We start from the raw sequence: 5,247 nt of genomic DNA on the forward strand, positions 1-5,247 counted from the left end.
TGGCAGCGGGGGGATGTGTCAGGGAGCAGCTGCTCCCTGCGCAGCGGCGGCGGCGCCGCCCTCCCGCTCCCCATGGCAACCGCGAGCGAGCACGGCCCCTCCGCCGCCGCCGCCGCCTCCTCCTTCTCCTGCCCGGCCGCCTTCCCTCCCTCGCTCCCCCGCCGCCGGCAGCGCCGCCCCGCGCCCGCCGGGGCCGTGAGGGCTGCGGGCGGCCGCGCCGCCTCGGGAAAGTTCCCCTTTTCCCCCCAGAAATGCCACACTTTCTGAATTTAAAAAAAAAAAAAAAAAATTAAAATAGAAGTGCATAAACCCTCCTTTTAGTTTCACTTCCCTTTCCTGGCCTTCTTTGTTTATACATATATACATACATATATACACACACACATATATATATTTTATACATATATATGTGTGTATATATATAGATACATATATTTTATACATATATGTGTATATATACACATATATTTTATACATGTATATGTGTATATATACACATATATTTTATACATGTATATATATATACAAATATATATACATATGTGTATATATATGTATATATGCATGTATATATATGTAAATATACATATATAGGTATACATAAACGTGTATACATATATACACGTATATATCTATACATTTATATGTGGCAAGCACATTTCTCTCTCAGGATTTTTTATTGAGGTGCACAGAGACAAATGTGCTTGCCACATATATACATATATCTATATATACATATATGTATATACACACATACATACATATATGTATATATACACGTACACATACATACACACACATATATGAGTGTGTATATATATATATATAAATTATTTTTTTTTTTCCTCTTGACAAAAAATGAAGCCCTGCACGCACTTGCGCTTTTACAACACCATAAAGAGGAAGGACCCCTGGAAGTCGCTCGTCTTGTTTCTGAGCTGATCTTCCACTGGAAAAAAAAAAAAAAAAAAAAAAAAAAAAAAAAAAAAAAAAAAAAAAAAAAAAAAAAAAAAAAAAAAAAAAAGTTTAATCGCTTTCCCAGGGTTTCCTCACCTCCTGAAGGATACAGCTGAAGCTTGCCTCGTGATGACTTGTGGTAATTTTATTTCTAAGGAACGATGGGAATGCGTTTCAAGGAAATTCCCCTCACTCCACCTTAGGAGGAACCAGTGGTTGGGTTGTTTCTTTTTTTTTATTTGAAACAGTTTCAGACAACAACCTCTTGCTTTTTTTAAGAGCAAGGATATATCAGGCTCGGGGTTATAGCAGGCGGAATATTCTCCCAAGGGCAGAGCATCAAATCCCGTGACAGAGAGGCTCCTTCAACTGCACCATGAAGCATGGCCAGCTTCAGAAACAGAGCCCAGCCACCGAGTTCTGACCAGAATAAATTATTCTCAGCAACTTTCATTGAGCTCCTACCTAATTTCCACTGATGGAATGCGTTGTGATTCATTCAACCTTTTCTTTTTCCTTTCACAGCCTCAGAAGTCAGCCAGGGCCTTCCAACCCTCTCGGCAGACAACAGAAGTGCACTTGTATTAATTATGTATTGCTGAAAGCATCCCTCCATTCCCAAATCATTAAAAATAGACCTAGCACTGCTGGTACCAGCAATGCTTTGCCCTAAAAAGCTCTTTTGCCTGAATTGCTATCCCTCTGAAAGTGCACATCAGCGTGCCCTGTGTGCCCTCCACACCTCAGCTGCCTTGGCAGAGGGAGGAGCAGTGCCCAGCGCAGCACAGTTTGCCCGTTGGGATCAGGGTGTGTTGCTCTGACTTTTGCCCTGCTGGGCGGCAACCTGAAAGAGAGACGTTTGAATCCAGGATCCCTCCAGCTTCAATTCATTATGTGGAAGGTTGAGTTTGGGCCACCAAAGGTGGTGTCTGCTCTCAGCCTTCGATTGCATTTACGCCCTGGCCTTTAGAGTGGGTCTGCTCACAGGTTCTTTTCACTTACCCTTTAAAAATGCAATCCGAGTTCAGTACGAATGCATGCTCTCTCCCCCTTTAGAGTTTAGTGGGAAAAACCACCACAAAACCAAACAAGAATTAAAAAGATAAAAGCTGTAAGTGCCCTGAAGTCGACAGCCCCTCAAAGAAACAAAAATAAAACTTGGCCTTTGAACCAGCATTTTGTTTGAACCAACTTGGAGCACAACTCTCCAAATAAAATAAAGTATTCCTACATCTCCTGAAAAACATTGTCACCTTTATCTTCCTCAGTCCTCTCTATTCCTCAGCATACCCATGCTAGGTCTTTTTGGCTTTAAGCCGTACTACATTTTTCCAAGTCTACCACTTTTTCCTCAATAAACACAGTAACCAAGATCTGAGGTTTTCTGGAGCACCTTCTGCATCTCCCCTTCCTCTCCAGGTCCACCCACTGTCACCTTCACTCTTTGGCAGCCTGTGAACTCACTGGTGCCTGCAGCAACGCCTCTGGGACAGGGGACAAAAGAAAGTGCAGCCTCTTAGAGAGGCTTAAACTTTCTGCCTCATGTCCCACTCATCCCCATAAGGCTCAGTAGGCAGAGCTAAGCCTCCCAGCCATGCGTGTACAGCTGCAGCTTGTCTGTGCAGGGTTAGAGGAACTCTAGCTGGCCTGGCCTAGTGGGGTGCAGAGAAGTTTTGGGTCATCAGGGCTGCACTCACACCTCTCCTGATGTTCATTCCTTCCTACTGATTCGTGACCGGCAACCTCAGTCAGCATCAGGATGCCTCACTTAGGGCCCAGGCAGCAGCCAGATGATCAAGGGGACTGTGTTTGTCTCTGCTCAGTGTCCACACCACATTTGATCCCTGCTGCCTCACCATGATCTATTTTCCCTGCTGAATTCTGCGTGTGATTAGTGAGAGCAGGAGGGAGCAGGTGGTGGAGGGCATCGGACAGAGCCAAGGCCACCGGTGTCGCCCTGCCGTGCATTAGATCACCTCCAAGAAGCTGAAAGCTGCCTGCTCCCACGTTTCAGCCCGAAGGCATTAACTCATTTTTTCCTGCAGTGTCCCCTGTCCCACGATGGAGGCCTGTGGCTGCTGGCAGCCTGAGCCCACACGCCGCCTTGGTCTCCCTCTTGCTCCATCTTCTACTCAGAGCTACGGAGGGAAACCTCCAGCAGAGCAGCAACCACGCCAAGCAGAACTCATCCAATAAATATGACAAGGACGTGGTGCTATTTTCCAACACAGACCTTTAAAATAAGTGGGACAGACATCAGTCATGGTGCTCCACATGGGTCTCAGTTCCCCAGGATGTCCTACAGCACCTCCTGCAGCCCCCCCCCGAAGCAGGAGTTGTGGGGAGGATGGGCTGCAGGAGCCGAGGCAGGTGCTGAGGAGGTGGCAGGAGGTGCCCTCCACCCTGCCCTTGTCACCTCCTGCTTTGAGCCAAGACAGACTCACAGAGGCTGCTGGTGCCTCCTGGCCCAGCTCCAGGCTGTCCTTGAATGTCCTGCCCACTGAAGGACAGCCGTGCCTGCTTTGCCAAGGCAGCTGTCATCACTGCAGCCCTCCTTCCTGCCTCCTGCCTGGTTTCTACCAGAGGCTGCTGTCCTCTCCCTTTCAGGGCACAGCCGTGGTTCTGGGTGATTTGCCATCACCACAGGTGGTTGAATGCAAGAAAAAAAACTTAGAAAAACGTGAAGTGTTTTTGTTGTTTGGGTTGTTTCCTGCTATGGGCAGAAAATCAGGCCTTCCACCTCTCCCGCATCAGGGTCAATATCCTCAGCTCTCCACTCTTATTTCAGTGCAAGATATGGATGGAGAAGGGCATCCTGGGAGGAGCCTTCACAGAGCACAGTCATCCAAACCTGTCATGTGGAGCACAAGCCCAGTGGGAAGACAACACCTGCCTCCTGGCATTTGCAATTTCCTTCTGAGAGGAGAGGGCACAGCAGGGATCCTCCAGGGGATGCATTGGCTGACCTGTGCCACCCAGCACCATGAAAGCACCTCCTCACCCGAGCTGTCATCTAATTTCAGTGCACGTTCAGCACTCCCAGGCTGCACCCAGGAGTGTGGAGAGCAGGGAAGGGCAAGAAGGGAACTGCTGCAAAGCAGAGGGGAGGGTGCTGGAGGTGCAGTGCCACGGGTGTGTGCTCCGAGAGCCAGCGAGCCCCAGCTGCTGTGCTGGGATTCCTGCCACACGTGTGACCACTCAGCCAGGCTTCACAGTGTCTCAGCACTTCTCCTCATGAAACCACAAGCCCTTTGATCCTGGTGACCTACATCTGGCGTGCCACCATGTGAAAAGCTGGCACAAGAGCTAGCAGGTTAATCCATCTGGGAGCAGCACTGTCTCTTCCACGGGAGCAAACCAGGCTGCTGTTCACGGCTCTGGCTAACTTTTCTCTCTGCGCAGGGATGCTGTGAGAGAAATGCTGGCCCAGCACTGGTTGGACACCTGCTTCTTCTAGGAATTTTTGTTGCAAGTGGCATCTCTGATTTACACTGACAGCCCCGTTTGAAGTATTAATTTCAAAGGGACTTCCTGTGACTCCAGGTTGGTGTGTCTGCCTATTCAGCTCCCACACCGTAACTTTCTGCTTGCGGTTTCTATCTGGCAATGTCTCCTGCTTTGCTGTCTCCTACCACTAGCCTAGTTTAGCATTTGATTTCTTCCCTGGCCCTAGGCAAAGCCACGAGGGACATTGTGCAGTTTGTGGTTCACAGCATTTCTTCTCCCACCACCCTGCTGCCTGCCACATTTGCTCTCTCTCAACTCTATGTCCTGAATGGCAGCCAGTGCTGAAATTCTTGTTCTTGTTGTAGCTATATACAGACAGGTCCACAGTCACTCATTTTAGGGACTGAATGTGCCCTCAGCATTTTCCTTTTCCCTTTAGAAGCTCCTCCTGGGACTGAGGGTCTGTCAACATCTGCTGAGACCCACCTTTCTATGAACATCTCACCAGTGTAAATCCAGGCCTCAGACAAGCAGGTAAACTATAAAGGAAGTCATAGGGGTAATGTTACCTGTAAAAATTAATATTTAGATGATTTCTCAACCATACAACCACTGACTGGAAAAATGTGCAGTGTTGGTTGCAGTATTCCTCCCATGTCTCATGTCCAAGAACTGAATTAAATGTATTGAATTGCCATCAAAATATTAGGACTTTTCAATATCAGATCTCCAAAAATGTTTGCAGAGCTAAGAAGTTACCTGTATTAGAAAGAACCTGAGAATATTGCTAGTCTGGGAAACACTGTGTGTGGGAATATCAATCCTAATTGCACCTGTTTGTGT

The sequence above is a fragment of the Vidua macroura genome, chromosome 3, assembly GCF_024509145.1.
Source record: "Vidua macroura isolate BioBank_ID:100142 chromosome 3, ASM2450914v1, whole genome shotgun sequence".
NCBI lineage: Eukaryota > Metazoa > Chordata > Aves > Passeriformes > Viduidae > Vidua > Vidua macroura.